The following is a 24,397-nucleotide window of genomic DNA, read 5'->3' on the forward strand; positions in this document are numbered from 1 at the left end:
CTCCGCCTGGTCTTAAGCTGCGAGACTCCGTTAAGTGAATATATTCGGGTGGGATCACCTCTGTGACAGATGTAAAATCACTTGGTTTTTGCCAAGTTTCTGTGAAGCATAGCAAGTCAAGGTTTGAGTCTGTAATGAATTCTGATAGCACCAGTGCTTTGCCATTAAGAGATCTTCATTTAAAAAATGCAATATTAGCTGATGTGGGTTCGTTGTGCACAGATCCATGACCAGAGTTTATTTTAATATATTGCAGATTTGGCACACTGACACTCCTATTTCTAAAGCTATGAGTAGGATGGCATATTCCTGAGCAAATGCTGCCAGTGAACTTTTCATTCGCAGCCCGGCTGTGGTGGTGATCTGATCCACTATATAAATATATCGGACACCGCACAATACCATTGTCTTTTAGGACTTTCCAGTCTGATCATTTGCTCTGGACAAACTGCTTAATATGAAGGAGTTTGTCACAAGAGTATTTTAGCATAGTAGAGAGCAAGACTTATCTGAGTAGCAGAGAAGCAGCACAGCACAGAGGAGAAGGTGAGATGGGAGGATGAGTGGCATAGATGAGTGGCAAGCAGCAGAAAAAGCGTAGCAGGAGATATTACAAAATGCACATGAAGATACCAAAATTCGGAGGTTCAAACATTCAGCCGCATACATATAACGCTAGGTATTACAGGCAGGATTGCCCAGAGCCGCATCCAGCTGGGTGTAAACCTTAGATCATTTCTTAGTCATTAAGCACATATAGAAGGAATCAAGAGCAATTCAGTGAATAAATTATAATCAAGAAGAGAGACCATCCCCGGCTCATAGATCGTCACGGTGCAAAGAAATGTCCATAGGGCTTGTCCAGTGTGCCAAAGAAAGATTCAGTTGTCCCCGAGGCTGCAAACCCAGTCAAGGCAATGTCCATTAAAGTAAATCCAAATCAACACAGTTCGAGTCAATTGCATCCATGAACTATCCATACAATAAAAAGAAAGTGAACAATTGCAAAAAGTTTAAGTTTAACGCAAATTTTAACGAAAAGTGTTGATAACAGGAGGAGCAGCAGTAACATGCGTGTGCCAGTGTCTCCTCCACAGTTAGCGACTCTTTTATACTGCATCCGGAAGTGCTGCAGGTGCTCCCCGATCATCTTCCGACTGAACTTCTGGATGTGGCAGAAGTGCTGCATTGGAACCCAGATCTCCTTCTGGCAGCACTTTCAGGTGTGGCAGAAGTGCTGCAGACCAAGGCTCCGGAGCTGTCCAGGTGCCCACTGTCAGTGGCCATGGGCCCACTAAGCTTCTAAGCTCCACCTAAGCTCCCGGTACGAATCACGGGAGCTGCCCTCTCATGTCTCATGGGAGGTATTGCTGTTGACATGACCCGGTCCTCTCCTCAGAAGGGCATCCAGACTGAGTAAGACCCCTGGCTGTCTGCCACAACAGACTAATTTAGATTATTTTGTATAATTTGATTTTAGGGATTTCTGTATTGGAGAAGTACTATTCATTTCAATGAATCGGGAGAGCTTAATTTACACCTGTGCCTCATATTCGTCCAACAAATCTTATTATTTGTTATATTTTAATTGGATGGCCAAGCAGTTACAGTAATGGACCCTTATTGGCTCTGTGCTAAAGTAGTCAAGCACAATGTGACAGAGTCCTGCTTTAATTTTTAATGACTCCTATTTTTTATTTGTTTTCTGTTTTTTCTTCAATAATAAATATATGGTTACTATTGCCCTGCTTCAAAGAAAACAATTGTTATATTGTCCGTAATGTGTTGTGTAAACACAGAGAGATAGTAATAAAGGGAGATCCGACTATCTTCTATTACTGTGCATGCTTTATGCTCTTCATACTTTGCATACTTGAAATCCTGGTGTTATAGATAGAAAATACATCTGAAACAGATCTGAATAGTTTTTAAAACTCTTATGTAAAGAACTCTCCAGGGTGAAGAGGCTGCTAATTATTCAAAACGTACAAATTAGATTCAGTATGTTCCAAAAATCTAAAATCACAACAGAGTTGGTCTTCCCCATCCATAGCTGTTAGCAGTGTTGTATAATAATGAAGCAGATATACTTCATTACTGTATTTGAATTTGTTTTAAGAATATTTCATTTTTACCTGAGTATATAATTTTCTTTCTACTTTTACTGTACTACATTTTAATACCTATTTCAGCTTTTATTCTGATATATGCTTGGACACATTTGTTACTGTATTATTAAATAAGAAAACAAGAGGGCTATATAAATACCCTCAATACCCACACAATGTTTTACTCAGTCATCTATTTAAAATATGGGCTTACACCACTTTAGGAAAATTCTCATATATGAAGAATCTGGGACAGTTTTCTAATGGTGGTAACAGTGTGCAGTTTTATGTACTTCTCACTGCAGCCTGCAGAACAGGGCATGGCTAGATGTTTGGGGTGGTGCTGGCTGTTGGCGAGGCGCAGGCCCAGTCTTAGCTGTTTTCACCACTGATTCTGCTGGGCTCAGACATTGTCCTTGTGGCAGACTCCGAACAAGGTGGGGTGGGGTGGGGCAGGGCTATAGCAAGGTGTACTTATGCATTCACATGTGGTTCACTCACCTTGTCACATGTGTTGCTGACATGTCTTCTCATATTATCCTGTGCATCACAGTTCCAAAACAGATTATGAACTAGTTGGAAAAAATCAAGAAAAACAGGAAGTGTGAGTGTGAAACTAGAAGTGATAAAATCTAAGTAAAGCACTTAATATTAGGGTTTGTTTTGATATTTAACGTTATTGTGAAACCAATTCTATCAATTTCCATGTAGTTTGGTGTTATTTGATCAAAGAAATGGAGGCATTTTGGGGCCAGGGAATGCTTAAAAATATTTTCCATTTAAAATAATTGTCATTAAGTGTTTGAGTTACATTAATAGCTACTGTATAATACAATTCACACACAAAAAGAAGTTGGTCTGAATTATTTTAAATTTGTAAGATCTTTTTTGGTTATTATATTTAAAAAGGGGGTGGCTCAGTGGTGAAGTGATAACTGTGGTGGCATGTAACATGGAGACTGGGCTTTAATAAAAGTGCTCCAGTTTCCTCTTACAGTCTAAAGATATGCAGGTTAGAAGGATTGTTGATGCTAAACTGGGACTCGGACATGTGTGTTTTCACCCTGTGAACCTTCTCTGGAGACAGTTTCTGTCTTGTGCCTGATGCTTTTTGGGATAGGCATGAGCTGCGTGATTAGCGTGGATTAGCAAGTTTCAGAAATGGATGGGTGAACATAAATTGGGTGAAAAATCCTATATTTTCTTTTTTCTGGCTGGTATCATTAACGGCTGCGATGGCAAGATCAATGAAAGCCCTAATCAGTGGTTACCACACACCTGATTTTGTCATGGGGCCTCTGCATTCCACCTCTGAGGATTTGACAATCACATTTATGGCTATGGCAAACAGGGTAACCGAAATGGTACATCCTCTTATTATCCACTTCTCTAGTCTATGCCAATTTGATATTGTGGTCCTGGAAATTAACCTTAGCGTTCCTCTATGAGCTTCACGGATGACCTGGGTGACAACTCGTGTGTTCTAGGTAGTCTGGTACTCCTGGAATCCCCCCATTCTGTACAGATGTATCAATGTAGTCATTTTGGAGAAGAAACTCTATTAGGTGCTGGGACAAGATGCTAAAGATGATCTTGCCTTCTGCACTAAGCAGTGAGATAGTATGGAACTGCTCAATGCTTTGACTTTTCTTCCTTGGTGATCCATACTCCCTCTGCAGTCCTCCACTGAATGGCCATTCTCCCTCTCCGCTAGATCACCCGCGGTATCTTCCAGAGATTGTGGAGGAGTTCTGGATGTCTCTTTTAGACCACATATGGCACACCGCTGGGTCCAGGAGCAGAGTTTCCTGGCTTTCTCCCTTCTCCTGTGCCGCTCATTTGTTAGCTGGAGGCCACCTGATCTTCTTTCTTTTTGATGCTATGCAGAGAGTGGGGAGTTGAAGGGCCTGGACGCTTTGGGCTCTATGGATTGATACCTGGCCAGACTCCTCCTATGTCTCATCAGGACTATCTCCTATGCCCTGCTTTTCTTTCTCTGTTTCCCTGCACTTCATCCTGGCTTTGTGGATTTTAAGGGCAATTTTCTGCAATAGAAATAATGGAGGAGCTCCTTAAAATGAAATCAAATGGATTAAAAGTGTAGAGCTCTTTGTCGTATTTCAATTTATATGAGAACCCTATTCATCTGTTTAATATTATATACAATAGTAACAAGTTGTATTTATATTCATTTTTAACACTGGTTGTTAGGCCAATTGCTCTAGACCAGGGGTGGGCAGATTCAGTCCTGGAGGGCCGCAGTGGCTGCAGGTTTTTGTTCCAACCCAGTTGCTTAATAAGAAGCACTCATTGCTCAAGTAACACTTCTGTTTCACTTTAGTTGTCTCGCTCATTAAGATTTTGAACCCTTATTGCTTATTTTAGTCTTAAACAGCTGTAGTCTTGGTTTTTAAGTGTTCCTTATTAGCAATAACATGCAAATGACAAAAGAAACCAACAGTTCTCCATTTAGCTTGTTACCATTTACACCTGTGTGTATTCATCATGCACTATTGGGTTTAATTAAATACTTGGAAGGAAAGTGAAGAGAAAAAAGTGAAGCACTGAGAATAACTCGTCTGTTTTAGACTTCAAATCATTTGGATGATATCCTTAGAAAGGAAAACAAATCTAGGATATGAGAATGACCTGACATAGCAGAGTTAAAGCGCTAGCAAGCCATGAAATTAAATAATTGACAAGGATTGTTTTTTAATTAAGCAACTGGGTTGGAGAAAAAACCTGCAACCACTGCGGCCCTCCAGGACTGAATCTGCCCACCCCTGCTCTAGACCAGGGGTCCGCAAAGTCGGTCCTAGAAGGCCATAGTAGCAGCAGGTATTTGTTCTGCCAAACTGCTTTGTTAGAAACCAAATCATACAAATAAGATATATTATTTAATTTTATAGCTTACTAATATTTTTAGAAATTTATTACCATATATGTTACATGTATATTTACTTTTTTTCTGTAAATTTCAAAAGGAAGGGGCTACTTATGGTAAAACAGAAAGCATACAAGAACAACGGTCTTATCTGAGCAGTTATTAATCTTGTAAAGACAACTTTAAACTTTATCAGTTTTCTTGTACTAGTCAAGCAGGGATATTTTCACCTTATCCTTCACTGGGGTGTCAGAGCATTTAAAGTATATCTGCGTTACAGCTTTGATTTTATATGAGGTACCATAACATCTCACAAAAATTATCAATCATTATTTCAGCTCATGCTTCATTTAATGTCAATGATTACCAGCATGTTGATTAGGAGCCTTATGAAACATACTGATTGCTTTAATGTACTACCATTTAAGTGTTAATTTCAATGTGTTTTTGAGATGAAATTGTCCTAAAACTTTTAAATTGTTATTGTTAACTGAATTAGAAAATATTACATTTCTTTTAACTCATAAGCAAATTGGAAATTGCCAATGCGGTCTCATCTTTATTGTATTTTTTCAGAAGTTTAAATTAATATATTATACTTCCTGTTCATTTTTTCTTCTTTCGACTGCCCCCATTAGGGGTTGTCACAGCAGATCATCTTGTTCCATATCTTCCTGTCCTCTGCATCTTGCTATGTTACATCCATCATCAGCATGTTCTCTCTCACCACATCCATAAAACTTCTCTTAGGCCTTCCTAAGTAATATTATTCATCATTACAGGGAATGCCATTAAGTATCAAACTAAACTAAATATTTACAAAACAGTAATAGCCAGAATATAGTATGACTATAGCATGCCAGTGAAAAAATACATTAACAAATCTAAGCCCCAGCACCCTTATAACAAAACAATAGCAGCACATTTTTAGTTTTGTCGGCAGCGTTGAATAAAATTGATCAAAATAGAATGGGTCTTAAAAAATTTGAGATGGACATTAGTATAAGTAATGTTTCTTCATTGGCAGGGATTTGGAAATTATAGACACAGGCTTAACTCAAGTAAAAGCATTCACTATTGAACTGGACTTCTTGATTTTTGTGGAGAGGGTGACCTTTTACTTGTTTTACTTTTTTTTATTTACTTTGCTTGTATTGTGATAGTAGGGGGCTTCATGGTAATTTTCCTTTATAAATAACCACAGGCCAGAGAATAAAAAATAGAACTGCATTATTAAAAGTAAACAACAAGAAGAAACGTGAGCAAAGGAAGAATGCAACTGTACACAATAAGTAAAACAATATCACCGTTGCCTCTCTCGACTTAATTTCATATTGTTCATCCATGTCTACCAAGTGGGATGGGTTTAAAGTACCAGGAAACCACTCTCTTTACCTCCATATCTCTCAGTCTCTCTCTATTAAATTTTCTTCTCACATTTTCTCTTGCCTGTCCACATACGACGTGTGTCTCTAGTGCTGCTGAAGTGTTTGTTAATCCTCTGCGCGTATGCCCACGTAGCTCTCCTTATAGCGCGAGACAGGTTGGCTCCGGCTATAAGGGTGTCCTTGTCTCTAGATCTGAAGGCTGCATTTCTGATCTTGAGCAGCTTGTGCACTTCTCTGCTCATCCAGGGCTTTTGGTTGGCTCTTGTGGTAACATCCTTGGTAACAGTAACATCCTCTATGCATTTGGAGATGTAGCCAGTCACAGAGTCTGTGTACTCCTCCAGATTGATGGAGTCACCATCCATAGTAGCCTTCCTGAAAATGTCCCAGTCTGTCAATTCAAAGCAGTCTTGGAGAGCTGAAACAGCACCAACCTGCCACACTCTGATGTTCTTGCAGGCTGGTTTAGTGCGCTTCAGCAGGGAGTTGTATGCAGGAACCATAAACATGCTGATATAGTCTGAGTAACCGAGGTGGGGGCAGGGTAGGGCCTTGTAGGTGTCAGGAGCACTCCTGTAAACATTGTCCAGACAGCTTCCCCCTCTAGTAGCAAAGTTCACATTCTGGAAGAATTTTGGGAAAACTGACTTCAAGTTGGCATGATTGAAGTCTCCAGCAATAATGAAAAATGCCTCAGGGTGCGTCGTTTTCTGATGATCTTGTAGAGTTCCGTTAGCTCCTGGTTAGCATTTGCACTAGGTGGGAGGTAGACGGCAACCACCAGCACGCAATCGTATTCCCTCAGCAGGTAGAAAGGCCGGCACTTTACTAACTACCGCCCCCACCCCCCATTGGTCTTACCAGTCAAAGAAGCGTCTCTGTCTGCTCGGAAGATGGTCAGTCCATCTAGCTGGCCGAGTCTGCAATATTTTCCTGGAGCCATGTCTCAGTGAAAATAAAGATGCAACAGTCTCTCATTTCCCACTGCTTGGCCCACTGCAGCTTTATGTAATCCAGCTTGTTGTCCAGCAATCAGACGTTCACGAGCAGAATGGACGGGGTTAGTTTTTAGCCTTGTGCTAACACTGCCGCATTTCAGCTCAGCTTCTCAGGTTGCCGAAGTAAGCAAAGACTGCGAAGCGTCTCTGTCACCTCGCTGGATATTTCGGCGCAATTTTGACTATAAAAATGATCAAAAATATTGAAATCATACAGAAAACAAATTTATTGCACCGTCCCGTGGACAAATTTATTTCATGTTATCATTATTATATTTTTACTGTTCATGAGAGCCTCACCTGCTTCAAAAATGTCCTTACCCATTGTTGTTCCCGTTAGACTCTGAAGATCAAGTAGCTCCTCCATAATGTAAAAGTTATCCTCAACGCCACGCAAAAAAATCAACAGCTATGTGGTGTCTGTGGCATCTGTGCTCTCATCACATGCAGTCGAATAAAAATCAAAAGCACTAGCTTTATCTGACACTTGATGTTTTAAGTTAGCTGACAAATCTTCAATTCGCCGCACAACTGCGTTTCTGGATAAGCGAACATTGTTGAACTCCTGTATTTTCTCTGGGCACATTATTCCTGTGACTTTAGTGAGGTACTGTTTTATGAAGTCACCATCTGAGAAAGGTTTCCTGTGTTGGGCAGTGAGTTGCGCTACCTTGTAACTGGCTAATGTGGCTTTTTGTTCTGTTTTGTTAGCATGGAAAAATACTGTTGTTGAGCTAGCAGACTAACTGCCATTTGCTTAACTTTCTGTTCTCGCTCGGCACCAGTGTAGGTCAGATGTTTGGGTTCGTAGTGTTGATGCACATTATACTCTTTCATCACTGTAATAGTTTCATTGCAAATCAAATAGACACACTTGCACTTGACTACTAGGAAAAAATATTAATTTTCCCACCATGTCTAAAATTTTCTGCACTCACTTGCTATTGTGTGTTTCTTTGGTTATGCCATTTTTGGTCACCCGTAGCAAAACTGTTCTTTGGTTGAGCTTCTTTGTAAAGGCGCTGCCTTGATCAAGACAGTAGCTCTGCCTTGTGTTAAAACTAAGAAGTACAATACAGTTAAGAACAAGTTTCGTGTGTGGGCCATATTTCATTGTATTTTTAGAATTTTCTGCGGTCCATTTAAAAATGAACCACTGGCTGCAGCTGGCCCACGGACCGTAGTTTGGACACCCCTGCCTTACACCCCTTGCTCCTGTTTAACAAATCCTGGGGTCAGGGGCAGGTGCATGAAGTCACTTGGTCTCCAGGTCACAATGGCCTCCTGCCAGTTTTGCATGGCTTCACACTGTCTCTGTGATCAGTTTCACCTACTGAATTTCATGATCTCTAGTATCCTAGAGGAACATAGCTTATCCCAGAGTATTCACAGCTCTCTCTTTTTCTGTCCCTTTTTTTACTGTTCCTGTCTTTTGTGTTCCAAGTTCCTGTTGTGGTATTACCATTGCCAATGAATATCTCTCCCCCAACCAACCCCCTTTTCACTTTCTTATGGGTGTGCTGGGCCCTGTCCTCAGTTTCATTTTTATTGTCAGGCAAATTCTTGCAGTATTTACATTTTTTGAGTACAATGGGCATGGTACTCAAAGGTAGACATCCTGAGGGACTTGATTAGGAGGTGAATTGTTATATGACTATATTTCCTAGTTATGAATTTCTATAAGGTACATGTTTGAACATTTGTTTGCTCATAAATGTACCTAGTTTCCACCTCCAGACAGCAGTCAACAACTAATTATGTATTCCTATCATCTCACCAAAGAAAACATTATTTGAATATCTAAGGGAATCAGACAGGGAGGAATAAACATTAACTACTGGAGAAGAATCTCATATGTATCTTACAAGACTGGTAGAGGAGACCAAAGGGTGCAGTCACTAAAAGTGGTTGCTGCTTTGACAGCAATCCAAGTACACTTTAGATGACACATAAGATAAGGGATGATCACATTGGTACCTTCAGATCATGAAAACAGCATCTATGGCAAGGAGTAAGTGAAGGCACAGTTTTGTAAGCAGTTTGACTGGGGCATGCATGATGACTCAAAGGGGTACTGGCAGGTCTTTCCCTGTAGAGTGTTTGTATTGCAACTCTGTGTTTCAGAAATAGACAATCTGACCTTTCTGCAGTATCTCCTTTTTTCATGATGCTTTATTGGAGAAGACTCCTTACAAGCCTAAGGTGAATGGCTGTATTTACTACCATAAAACTGGCAGATATGGGTTTGAGGCTAAAAAGAAGATATGGGAGTTGGTCTCGTCCGTTACGGGAGATAGATGTCTGAAGCGGATCTCCATTAGAAGTGGCTTTATCTTCTCTCTTATTTCTTATTATCCCGAGGTACTGTATCCTGTATTTACCCAACCCGACGAGTTTCTACTACAGTATATAAACATGAGTAACAAGAAAGGGTGTCAGAAAGAAACAGAATGGAAACATAAAGCTACACCCAAGTCTATACAGACATCAAGCCCAAGTACAAGGTACGGCCTTTCAGAGACTGACCTGGAACAGGCAGGCGAAAGCACAGACTTCCCAGGACTCCGTTCCACTGCGTCATTGCCAGTCGAAATCGAAAATGGGAGCGAAGGTGCAAGTGATGCAGGTCACGATAGCTCACTGATTCCAGAAAATCACTAGAAATGGCCTTGCAGTCCATACTTTCATCTACTCCTCGCGAGCCAGAAACATCGGCTATAACTGGGGTTGCCACTTCACCCGCGGAGCACAAAAACTGAAGCGATTTGTCCGAACTGAAGGAAATGATTGCAACATTGGCCACGGCCTTAAGTGAGCTTAAGAAAGACATTCAGAAAAATATGAAGAAAGAAAAAAATGGCTTGCTCAAGATAAACGAGAAGCTGCAAAACGAGACAAACGAGAAGCTGCGGCTGACACTTGGAAAAACGTATATATAATTGTTGTGATGCTTCCTTTAAAGGTATGCTAGGAAAAATTGAGGAGCACATTCAAGAAAATGCGTCTAAACTGAGAGAACTTGCCGATCAGCTGGAGACAATAAGCAGACATTCACAACTCGAATTGAAACAGCAGAACCTATGGCATGGCAAGAAGATATTACCTGCTGTCTGATCCGTTTGCAACGATATGGGTACCATAATTATACATCCTTCTCTCTTCTCTGATACTTTTTGTTTATGTTTTAATTACAATTACACACGTATGTGTGGATTTTTTTTTTTACTATTCTAAAGGAGACTGTTTAACATCATTACTTGGTTTATTGTTATTGTTATTATTGCATTAGGGTTTACTATGCTTATCCAGGGCCACTTTTTCAACACCATTCCCTGGGTTTACTGTCTTAATATTTTAAGACTGTTGAAGATTATATTTTATGCTTATAGTATTTAGACTTCATCGGCAATAGATATCTCTACTTTTTAATCCTCAAATGCTGCTGCTGGGGGGCTTGTTTTGTTTTGGATATGTTCTGTCTCTAGGTATGTCAGAGGACTGGGACTTTGTCAAGTGGGGTCCAGCCTAAACGTGGGGAGGCAAAATGGGGGGTGGGGGGATAAAACGGGGAGAGAAAGAGAGCAAGCTATATTGAATCTATCCTTTTAATCCTTATAATTATAACTACCAACGTAACAATAGGCTGCATGGCAATAACTTGTGGGAAAATTGGAAATTAAGGTTAAAGCTGTCTCACTTCCAGTTAAAACTACAAAATGACATAAAAAATTCAGAATCAATGTCTCCATGATGGGACAGTTACCTTCGTGAGCTGGAATGTTAAAGGCCTGAATCACGAATTAAAGAGAAAGAAAGTTTTCTCTCACCTAATAGGTTTAAACGCTAAAATAGTATTTTTACAGGAGACCCACTTACTAAGCAAGGATCAATGCCGGATGCAAAAAGACTGGACTGGCCAAATGTTCCATTCCAGCTTTACAAAGAAAACAAGAGTTGCGGGAATTCTCATACATAGAAGAGTCTCATTTGTAGCATCAGATGTAGTATCTGATCCTGAAGGGAGATATGTGATTGTCATGGACAACTTATTTAACTGTAAAGTGATTCTGATAAATGTTTATGCACCCAATGTCGATGATAGGGAATTAATGCAAAATGTATTTGCATCCTTTCCCAAGGTGAACACTCATAAAATTATAATGGCTGGGGACTTTAAGAGTGGATTTAAAACACAATTAGATAGGTCTCCTGTCACAGGGGGGATGACATCTAACACTGCAAAGACAATTACACAGTTTTTAACTGACCACAACCTATCAGACCCCTGGAGGTTTCTAAACCCAAACTCAAGAACATATTCCTTCTACTCACCAGTGCATCATCGCTACTCAGGAATTGATTATTTCTTTGTAGATAATAATTTCTTGCCTACAATTAAATCTTGCAAGTACAATGCTATTGTTATTTCCGACCATGCCCCTCTGATCTTGGAGCTAAAATCATTATGCCCCACACACTCATCTCGCAGATGGCTTCTAGAGAACTATGCAGAATTTATATTCAAACAAATCTGTTTCTTCTTAGAGACAAATATATCCTCAGACATCTCTGCAGAAATACTTTGTGAAACTCTAAAGGCCTTCTTAAGAGGACAGATTATTTTATATCTTTGCCACAGAAATAAATTAGAAACCAAGAAGGTATCAGAGCTAACCAGCAAAATTACTAGAATAGATGAAGAACATGCCAGGTGTCCAAGTGAGGCTCTTCATAGGAAAAGACAGGCTCTGCATTCAGAACTCAACATCTTAACAACCAAAGAAACTGAACAACTCATTTTTAAATCAAGACATCATTACTATGAACACAGAGAGAATGCTAATAAGCTCTTAGCTCAACAAATCCACAAGCAAGAAGTTCGCAATGCAATCCCAGCAATCACCAACATGAACAGAGAAAAAATCATTGACCATAAAAATATAATGCACACATTTAGAGACTACTATAAATCCTTATATTCTGCTGAGTTTAAAGAAGACAACACACAATCTAATGCATTTCTGGATACATTACAGATACCACAAATAGATACTTTTAGTGCAGAGGAACTGGATAAACCTCTGGCGCTATCAGAAATACTAGATGCTATAAAGTCACTTCAGAGTGGGAAAGCAGCAGGCCCTGATCGCTACCCTGTAGAATTTTATAAGAAATTCTCGACTCAGCTAGCTCCCCTCTTATTAGCAACATTTACAGAAGCTAGAGACAATCAAATTCTACCTCAAACTTTTTGCCAAGCATTAATCACCATCTTCCCTAAATAAAATAAGGACTTATTACAGTGTGCATCATTCAGGCCAATTTCACTTCTGAATAATGATGTTAAGATACTCTCAAAAATCCTAGCTAGAAGGATAGAGAAAGTGCTGACTTCGGTAATATTACAAGATCAAACTGGATTTATTAAAGGCCGACATTTAGCTTCCAATCTTCGATGCCTGTTTAATGTAATATATTCACCAGCAAAGTCAAACACCCCAGAGATATTCTTATCGTTGGATGCAGAAAAAGCATTTGACATGATTGAATGGAACTACCTTTTCACTACATTAGAGAAATTTGGGTTTGGCCCGAACATTTGTGCATGGATCAAACTACTGTATACCAATCCAGAAGCTTCAGTTTGTATTAACAACATTTGTTCAGACTACTTTAGACTAGAACGTGGAACCAGACAAGGATGACCCTTATCACCACTGCTTTTTGCAATCGCCATTGAACCACTGGAAGTTCACTGTCGAAATGCTTACCAGCTAAAGGGGATTATCAGAGAAGGCCTTGAACAGAAAATTTCTCTATATGCAGATGATATAGTACTGTATATATCAGACCCACAGAATATTGTGCCTGCAGTCCTAACAGCACTAGCAAAATTTGAAAAGATCTCTGGTCTCAGAATTAATTTAAATAAAATTGTGCTCTTTCCAGTGAATTCTCAAGCACACAATATTAGATTGGACACCTTCCCTTTTATCATTGCAGATCAGTTTAAATACCTAGGGTTAAATATCACAAGTAAACATAAAGCTCTTTATCAACAAAATTTTGCCGTCTGTATGGAAAAAATTAAGCAAGATTTGCATAGATGGTCAACCCTTCATCTCACTCTAGCTGGAAGAATTAACATTGTTAAGATGAATATCCTTCCTAAGCTTCTATTTTTATTTCAAAATATTCCAATATACATCAAAAAATAATTTTTTAAGCAATTCGATTCAACCATAACCTGATTTATTTAGAACTCAAAACATCCACGTAGCCAAAGAGCGACCCTACAAAGACCTAAGGCAGAAGGTGGCATGGCTGTATCAAACTTTCAGTTTTATTACTGGGCAGCAAACATACAAGCTATAAAAACCTGGACACAAATAGATGAACATACACAGGCTTGGTCCGCAATAGAAATAAAATCCTGCAGTACTTCTTTATATTCCTTGCTTTGTGCCTCAATAAATGCAAGTTATCGCCAATATACTAATAACTAAATTGTGCTTCACTCACACAGAATATGGAACCAATGTAGAAAGCATTTTAAGATGGAGAACCTTTTATCTGTGGCACCTCTGCATGAGAACCACCTTTTTCAACCATCGCAAACATATGCAGTTTTTAATATGTGGAAAACATTTGGGATTAAATTGCTTAGAGATCTTTATATAGACAACATCTTTACATCCTATGAATAATTACATTCCAAATTTAACTTTCCAGCAACACATTTCTTTCACTATCTTCAAATTAGAAACTTTGTTAAACAGAACCTGCACGATTTTCCTCATCTCGAACCCTCCTCTATACTGGAAAAAATATTGCTCAGTTTCGTGGACTCGGACAGCATTTCTGCAATATATAAAATTATTTTGCAGTCCCTCCCTTTCAAAGATCCAAGAGGACAATGGGAAAAGGATCTCTCACTCAACATATCAGAAAAGGAGTGGAAGGGAGCAATGAAGAGAATTAACTCGAGCTCCATATGCGCAAAGCGTACAATTATTCAACTCAAAATTATATATCGAGCACATCTGTCTCGCTTGAAATTGTCCAAAATGTTTCCAGGGCAAGATCCAACCTGCGAATGCTGCAATCAAGTCCCAGCCTCACTGGGTCACATGTTTTGGGCCTGCACCAAATTAACATCATTCTGGACAAAAATTTTTAAGTGCCTTTCAGACAGCCTTGGTGTCACAATCCCTCCTAACCCACTAACAGCTGTGTTTGGTGTTCTTCCAGATGGGCTTAAAGTGGGGAAGGACAAACTGTGATTGCCTTCACTACACTATTGGCATGTAGACTTATTTTTCTAAACTGGAAGAATCCTAATTCTCCTCTTTTAAGTGAGTGGGTAACTGATGTTTTATATTATTTGAAATTGGAAAAAATCTAATTCACACTTAGAGGATCTAAAAACCTGGCAGGATCTAATCAATAATATTTTAGAATAAGCTCTTAAAGCACTGAGGCAGTAACTCTATTCCCATTTCTTTTTCTTCTCCATTTATCTTTATCCATCTATTAAACTCATCAATTTATGTATTTTTACAAGCTTTAAGTTTTACTCCGTTGGCCATGCTCTCTTTCTCAGGGGTGGGGGTTGATTTGTTTTCTATCCTATTTTTTGTAAAAATTGATCTATTTGTATGAAATGATTACAATAAAATCAATAAAATTAAAAAAAAAAAAAAGATATGGGGTTGCTTTACTAATTGAAGAATACCCAGAATTCATGTTTGGGGCAGAAGGAATTCATTCAGTTACTAACTGGTAAAAGCCATTCACAAAGCTGCAAAACTTAAACATAAACATTCCCGAACCTATTCATTTGTTACAGGTTATGTTTTAATACTAAAAGCTACTGAAAAGGCTGTAGGATAAAAGTACCTCCTGGAAAGGTCAAACATCCATAGGAGACCTTAGAATGATGAAAGTAAATTTACTATTTTTAGATAGTATACTTGTTTATCTTGACTTTTTGAAATTACTTAATGTGACTTGTGATGCTTCTCTTACACAATAAGAACTGTTCCAAGTCACACTGTAGAGAGTTGTTATATAGTTCGTATTAATTGAACTATACTCAAAGGACTATGACTACCAGTTAAAGAAATTATTCACAGATTGATACAGAAGAACTGACTTTTACAGTGTGGTCAAAAATTCCATGAGTGGAAGAAGTTTTACTGTCAACATCATGGACCATGGTGTTATTTAAAGCACACAGGGTTACTCCAAAATCATTTCAATACACAGATAATTATTCCTTTTAAATATGTATGATTATGATTTTCAATAAAGCTCAGGAAATGAAATCAGCAATGATGATGCATTAAGTACTTTACTTATTTAAACTCTTCAGTCTGATGTTCTTCCAAACCCTCTTTGTAGGCATATGGCATCACCTATACTCTGTGTAGGCCTGTTCACTGAACTGCTTTCCTGTCTTTTGATATATTATTTACATTTTTAGAGGAAAAGTTTTTTTCATGTTTGTTTATTGTAAACCTCCCACATATTATTTTTGAGTTAAATTTTTTTTCTTGGCATTTAGTAAACATCATCCTATTTAGGTCATCGTTGGGTAACGTCATCATATGGCAATTTTGGGATGTGATTTCAATTTGAGATTCTTCCGTTCACCTATGATTTCCCATCCTCAGCCATATTGCTTACCAATTGCATGGGTGGTTGCTACCAAATGACTGGTGTCATTGCAGAATGTGCTGTCATATGGTGAATGTTTCGGATAAGGTCATGTAGCCTGTATATGCTAGTCTTTGAATTCCTTTAAATTACTGTGAAGGTGCTCTTGTTTATTTGAAATTAGGACTGGCTAGAGACTCCCGATTCCTTTCCCATTTTTTGAACAAATTTTATCCTTTGACTCTGTTTGCTTCTGTGTTTGATTTTCTGGTTTCAAAACCCCACTATGTCCAAGATTACAAGTTGGCCTTCTCCCTTTAATGAAATACTTCTTTCTTTCCTGATCCGAGCCATCACAGATTTAATTTGTTTAGGCTCCTTAGCAGGCTGTTCACAGTAGTGCAATTGGTGGTACTCCCAATTTTACATGAAGGACATGTTGTCCACAAACTATGTGAGGTGGCCTAAAATGGACAAGAAACTACAAATGATGGGTATCTAGTTTTTAATCATGTCAAAGCACACAGCAGAGCTATAGGTTTGCTGTTGATTCCTTTTCAAAATGATTACAGGTTGGCCCTTTTTCACCTATTCCATCACTTAATTTCATTTAAGTATCGAGTTAGCTGTTTGAAATACATGGCTTTCCAGATAAAATAGTTTTGATGATAGCACAGAATTTTCTTTGGAACAGTTTCATCACTATAAAATTGCCACATGTGAGGAGAAAAAAACATGGAAAAACTCTGGCAACAGCAAAACTATTAATTATATAGTTATTAATTTACTAAACAAATGAATGAGTACAACAAAAAAAGGATAGTAAATTTCAAAATATAAAAACACGAATGAAACAAAAAACAAACCTCAAAAATATAAATAAGAAAACACACAACTAATGATATGTACAAAACAAAAACAAAAAAAAACAAAAAGTCTGGAGGAAAAAGATAAAAACATATAAAGATTTGTCTCTCGAAGATTGTAAGACCTATTTTCTTGGTTGTTTATGCTTCAACTGTCCTGTTTTTGTTTTCCTTTTTTAAGGCATTTTGGTTAAGTTCATGCTTGTCATGCAGATAGTGACTTGCTGAGGCAGAAAGTGTTTGTGGATTTCATTTGCATTATGTTTTCTATGGATCTGATTTTATTTTATGTTTACATTTATTTATTTGTTTTCCTCAATGTCATTTGTTGGCACTGCAACTACAGTCATGGCCAGCCATGAAGTAGCTCACGTACCAGTGTGTTGCCATTCCTCAGGGGATATTCCTTTCAGAAAACAAATACCTTATTAGCGATCATTAGTGTTTTAAGTAGGCCTAGTGTAAGGTTATTTTGGTTTTGACCTTTCTTCATGCATGACTTTGTTTGCTTTGCCCTTTTAATTACTGACACATTGATCCTCTTTTGACTCTTTTTTTCTAACTTGGCCCACCTCTGACTCTGATTCTGTTCCTCCTCTTATGCAATCATCTCTTGATCATTTTCTCCATCCAACTGACAATAATCCTCTAGCTATCTCAACTATCCATACCACTTATGGAGGGTATATATTAGATAGGAAAAAAGTTACCATATTGTATTTCATATTGCATTTTGTTGTGTGCTTATATAAATAAGAGAAAAACTGTTTCTAACCGTAGAATGTTACGTTTTGCCTGGTCTAAGTGGTTCAATTGGGGAATGCTGATCAGCCTAAGAGTTTCAATGAAGGGTAAAAAAAGATTAGGTGCAAGGCTCAGTCATGTGGAACTGCAGGGTGAACTTTAAGAGAACTGAAGTCACGATGGCCTCCAGATCTGTCATTCTGTAGGTCTGGGAAAGGGATGCTGGTAATCTGGTTATATGCTCAGCTCTAAGCAGATGTAGGAATTTAGAATTGTTGCTGAGTAATAGATTCAAAATGTGCTTACATTTTTGTACTTACATATCAGTTTCACATTTTTTCATGTCTGATTTACTGAGAAGATTATATAAAGATTCGAGAGAGACAATAAGACAGAACAGGTGTAGGTATGTATACGAGAAAGTATGCTTTTGGGCCACAATGGGTACCATCATGGAAGTATTAGGGTCTGTATTACGAGTTAAGACTGCTGATAGCTGAATCATTCTGAGACACTCTTACCTGCTGAGAGGGCGAGGAAAACACACTCTGCATCATAAAAGCGACAGTATGTCAGGAGCACTTTAGTATTGTTTTTGTGAAGGTATGCTCCATTTGACATTTATTAATGATGCTAACATCTTGTATTTTGAAATAGTAAAGTATAACCTGGGTGTCTGTATCCTGTGATTGCTGTATGGTCTGTAATGTCTGCAAAATCACATTATAAATTAAGGCAGAGCACACTGCAAAACATCCAAATTTAGGCCGCATTAAGTGATGACCTTAACATCCATAGATCTAAATAAAGAAACTAATGTTCTTTCAGAAGTAGGTTACTGGCTTTGAATATGTTTTGTTCCTGCTTTGAGTTTATGTTTCCCTTTTGACACAGTGATACTACAGAAAAGGTTAGTGACTGTGAATAGCATTTTATTTTGCCCTATTAATGGTGAAATATTCAAAAACATATCAATTTCAATAACAATGTTAATAATTCTTCTGGGTCTAACCTTAAAGGAAGACAGTTTAAAGTCATTGCTGCTTGCACTTTTTTTTTACTTTTATTTGTCACGTACAAAGTGACAATGTGTAATGAAATACAAGTACTTAGCTGCAAAACTCCAAAAGTCTGTGCATTAGCAAAGGGGAAATAATATAGATAATGAACAAACAAATGCACAAGTCTCTAAAGTACTAAGATAGACAATGACAGTAGCACAAAATGTTATACTAATTTTGTAAAAATCTATGTAAATATATATGTATTGCTCTATGATACATACAGTTTTTACAGAAGTGAAATGGCAAATAATCTTCTTACATAATACGCTACCGTGGCTGTCCATTTGTCTGTCTTCGTTTGGATGTGAAAAGTAGACTAGTACAGCTAAAAAGCTGATGCTGGAAGGGCTGTGTATAGCTTAACAAACAGCTTCTTGATGACTGGGAAGGATTGAAGCAGCTCCATGCTGTCTGAGGCAAACGCTAGGTAACCATCAAGCTCAACGGGACTTTGTAACATTCTGGAGAAGAAATCATCGTCATCAGATGACTCTCTTTGCTAATGCTCACTCTCATGCTCCGTGGTTTCAAGAAGTATGTCAAGGCTGTAATTGGAACACAATTACTTTAATTTCTGTGAATATTTTTAAATATCCACAGTTAAATTAGCTAAATCACAACAAATCATACTTTAATATTTTGAGGAACTTAGTAACAACCTTTTAGGCTTGTCATGACTGAGATATAACAACATATACACAGATATACCAGTGTGCAGCCATATATAAATTTGAAATTACCAGCCTCTATGACATCTGCTCTGTCAGTCCAGGAGGTCTTGAACTTGGGTAAAAGGACTGCAGCAGCTGCCAAGTCTGGATCCTCCATCATCTGTCCAAAATGCTACTGCAGGCCATTTTGCAGGGCTTTGAGGAGTGGCATGCAGGTCTTGTTTGATGTCTCCAACCTGTTCAGTTGAGATAGAAGTTGGTGGATTACTGGCAGCAGCCATCCCATGAAAGCACTGGACTGGAGAATGTTTGAAGCTTTTACCAGCGGCTTCATGGTGATACAATACTCTCAGAGGAATGCAACTTCAGCAGGACTCAACCTGGAAGATAAAACACGTATAACATAAACAAGTAAGCCAATCATGACTTTAATAGGGAAAGACTGCATACATGGTATTTATATATTACTCACATTTTCACCTTGAATTCTTCACATACACTCTTCATGGCATCTTCCCACTTCTTGTCAATGATGTGTATTATTCTTTCAATGGCAAGATAGGTTGAATTCCACTTTGTTGCACTGGGATGAATGATCTGTAGCCCACGCTTGTCCTCTACCACTTCACTAGCTAAATGAGATTGTCCAGTTTTGTTCCAAATGCCCTATCATTTTGCAAAGGTTGCACGGAAAAGCCTTTTGTAGGTGTCATTCATGCACTCTGCAAGATTTAACAGGTGACATGCACATTGTTGATGTGGGGGTTGTTGATATTCCATACCAGAGTCTTCCATCAAGGATTGCACTTGTATCATGATATTCAATATGGTCACTTACATCAAGAACATCCAAGTCTGTTTCATCCTCATCTACCTCTGCGTCATTCTGTGCCCCAAATACATGGAAAGCTTTGATAAAGTTGGATCCACTATTAGTTGTCTTCCTTACAACTTTGTCTCTAATCTTGTATTGGCAGTTGACATCATCAAGAGAACTAACAATCATGTCAAATGTGTGAGACCCTCTCAATCATTTGCATGCTAGTACTGCAGATCTTCTTTCCAAGGACTCTTCCTCTATCCAGTGACAAGTGACACCAAGATAACTTTTCTGATGAGCTGACCAACAATCAGTGGTGGCTGCAACAAATTTGGCTTTACTCAATTCTGCAATTATAGTTGTCTTCATGTCATCAGCAGCGTCACAGATTCTGGTACGAACAATGGACCTGGAGACGACTTTGGCTTGAGGTTGCAATGTGGTAATTAATTGGTGATAAGCTTGTCAACAGTTGATTGAGGGACACGTTTGCTTGCAGCTGCCAACATCACATCTGGTACTTCCTGAGCGCTTGTTTGGTGTGGCTGTGGTCTTCCGTTGACAACAACCTGATGTCACAACATGTATTTCTTGGTCATTTTCACTGTTTTGAATGCTGCTGTTCTCCATGAAGTTTGTTTCTCCAAACCTTCTGTCCTTAAATTACTCTGAGCTCCTTCATTGTGTGATTATGATCAAAACCTGCTGCAGCGGAGCCGGGTGATTTTGTTCAATCCAAATATCAGGGTTTATTGGTCCATTTGCCATTGGATCGGCTTATTGGCTACTGAAATGCCAGTCAATAGTTTGAATATTAATTCAAATTGTTGGCGTACTCAGGAACGAATTGTGATTTTTAAAGTAGTGAAGTAGATTACTTACTTTAATTTGTAATTAAGTACAAGTAAAATTACAGACTTAAAAATATACTCATAAAAGCACAAGTACTGGAAAAAACTACTTAATTACAGTAACATGAGTATTTACTTCCACCCCTGCATTACAGATGGCAGTCTGAGATATACCATAATTTAGAATATCACATTATGAAAGTAAAAAGCCACATGAAAGTTAAAATTGAGATTCTTTCAAAATGTTTGACTTGTGCAATAAGATGTTTTCTGTCATCCTACTGAACATTTTAACAGCAATCTGAAAATGCAGTAATTCAAAGCCATTTATGCCACAAAAATTTTATGAGAGTGACCTCTTTAAAATTGAACAGTGTTGTGAGAAACTATCACAATTACTCAGAATACGCTTCAACAAACCCAAAAACATTTGATAAGGCAGCTTACTTTAAATATGTGTTATTTGGAGTAGGGGTTATTTAATATATTGCGTGTTATGTTAGTTTCTTGTCAGTATATGGCCCTGTTTTCTTTTGGAAGATGAATTTCAATGTACTGTTTATTTCCCCCTGTTTTTATTGATGTTGGAGCCGTTATCTTCAAGATTAATTATCTGCTTAATCCTGGATTTCAGTACACCGTAGAAAATTTACAATTAGTATAACTTTGTATATAATTAACCAATGAAACTGAATTCTCATATACAAATTGTTTAGTTTGATATCAGTTTTCATATTTTATAAATTTAAGGTTAAGCATTTTATTCTTATTATATATTTATTATAAATTCCTTTATGTAGTTTGAGCCTGTATATGTCGAATAAAATATATATTCACCAATCACAAATTATTTAGTAGTCTTTAACATTGGGCACAGCAAAAGATTAAAGGGTGTTCCTTTAAGTATTTGCCTCTAAAAGAGTAGTTACTTTGCTAGAACTCCACTGAAGAATCCTCTTGAAAACTGCAGCTCAAACTGCCTCAGTCCTCTTTTGTCTGCCTCTTATATGTTCCATGTAATTTAGCTTCCTCTACTGCACTTTGAATTTTTTCCCTTATGTTTACAAATAAGTCAAGGTGTCCTTGTTTTTGTAGAGTGGCTGCATTATTGTTATAATAAGGTGTCCATGACTAAATCTAGGATTTACTGTTTACCAGCCAGAAAATTATAAAGCATCAGATTCACTTTCTGTTTTTTACATTCTAGCCAGGTAATTTTTTTTTTTTTGCATTTTACTGAACTTATCTGTATGCCAATAATACTGTATTTCTTTCCAATTCTAATGTTAAGATTACACTATTGTCTTTTGTCCAAAAACATTTTCTTTTTTGAAGAAAAAAACTGCCATTTCTCTACATTTACTGATATTAAGTCTCATTTCTGTTTTAAGCAAGCCGGCACATACATTGCCGAGTTTTGACGGATCAAGGCCAAATAGCGATTGGCAGCTCTCAGAAGATTAGTGCCTTTTGGCAATCTTGATTAATTTTCATTTAATTCCCCACAGAACCCCAAGCAGTTTCAAGATATCATCAAATGCAGAGAACCCAAAATTGATTCCCTGTGGGAACTCTACTGTGAAGTTATCTCCAACTTGAAATTAACTCTCTAAATATGACAGGTTTATTTTTCCCCTTAAACCAACTCTTCATTTATGTATGGCTATTACTGCTAATGCTGATGGATTCAAGATAACGTAACAGACTTACTTGTGGAATATTAGGAAACGCTTCATAAAAGTACAGAACTGTGTCTTAGTCAAACAGCTGAACAGAATTATCTGATGGAAGTGGCCCATCCTAAAATCACTTTAGTTAATTTTTGTGCTGATTGCACCTCTGTATCTACCATTGCTAATTTTTAATTACCTTACATAAAGCCACTGTTGAACAAGTACAATTTTATGTAAACAGGATTGATAAGTACAATATTCAAGTCATCTGGGAGGTTACTTATCTCTTCCAATTTGAGAAAAAAATCACTTAAGAAGGAACTATAATGTAAAATAGCAACATGTAAGCATGTTTAATACTCATGGAAGTTATTATTGCTGAGCAGATTTGAAATGTAATCTTTAATTTAAAAAGTGAATGTTTCGATTAGGATAACAGTTTAGCATCATAGTGTGTATAAAACATTGCTGTCAGGTAACAGACATTATGAATAAACTCTGGTGCACACACAGATTTCTTATTTAGAAAACATTGAACTATCCCAAGAGACTCCAGAGGCAGATGTCAGCAGATTTCTTATTAATACAGTTGTCATTTAAAATGTCAGCTGATCTTTTACTGTACATAAACAAAACCATTAGTAAACTGGCAGCTCTTGGGTTTTGCTTCCTGATTTACACCCAGTGTGGCCTGAATGGCATCGGTTCTCTTGACCCGGGACTTGTTTAAGCAGATGGAAAGGTGGATAGTAGGACAAATAATATTCAAGTCAATTGTTTTTATTGTCATACTATCCATTCAGAGTATTAAAGCACAAAGTTGCAAAAAATAATGGGACTACAGTGCAAATATACATAAACAGGACAAGTGCAAGTGCAAGACAAGCAAAGAACTATAGCATACATTACTATAAATAAATAAATACTAGCTAAATGAACAAATTTGAATAAATAAATAAATAAATGCATACATAAATAAATAAATAAAAACAACAGCTGATAATAAAAACACAAATGTAACAAATATGCTGCCTATAAGTAAACTACTGTTTTGTCTTGGTAGAGTAATATATTGCTCTACTTTCCCCTATTGTATTATATTATTAATATGTAGCCTTTGTCAGAATGCCTAATCTCACAGACTTACCACTGTTTATAAGGTATTATTGTATATAACTTATCCCCACCTTCCCTTCTATATCTATAACCTTAGGCAATTAGATGTAGTAAAAAGACAAGCAGAAGTGAAGTTACAGTTTAAACAATGTATTATTGATAATATTCATAAATAATAACAAAATGCAAAGTATATTTGAATATTGGCAACCATACAACCTCATTAAATGGTGATATGTAGTTCAGGCGGCACACAGACTTGTGGTTACTTAAATGTCTCTAGTTAAAGCATCATTGGTGCTCAGCTTTCAGCCACATGTCTGATCAAAATGGCTGTTGAGCTGTGCTCTTCATTATGTTGTCTTCATCATCACAGGCTAGCAAGAGAGATGCTTCTTTCAGATGTTGGTTAGTAAGAGAGAGATACTTCTACTTCATCACAGATTAGCAAGAGAGAGATTGTGAGGTTAAACGCATACATTTATAGATGTTCTGTCCAACCCCTACAGCCAATAGGACATCATGGTACTTAAAGGCCTCTGAGACAAGCCAATTC

Source organism: Erpetoichthys calabaricus, chromosome 1, assembly GCF_900747795.2.
Source record: "Erpetoichthys calabaricus chromosome 1, fErpCal1.3, whole genome shotgun sequence".
Taxonomy (NCBI): Eukaryota; Metazoa; Chordata; class Cladistia; order Polypteriformes; family Polypteridae; genus Erpetoichthys; species Erpetoichthys calabaricus.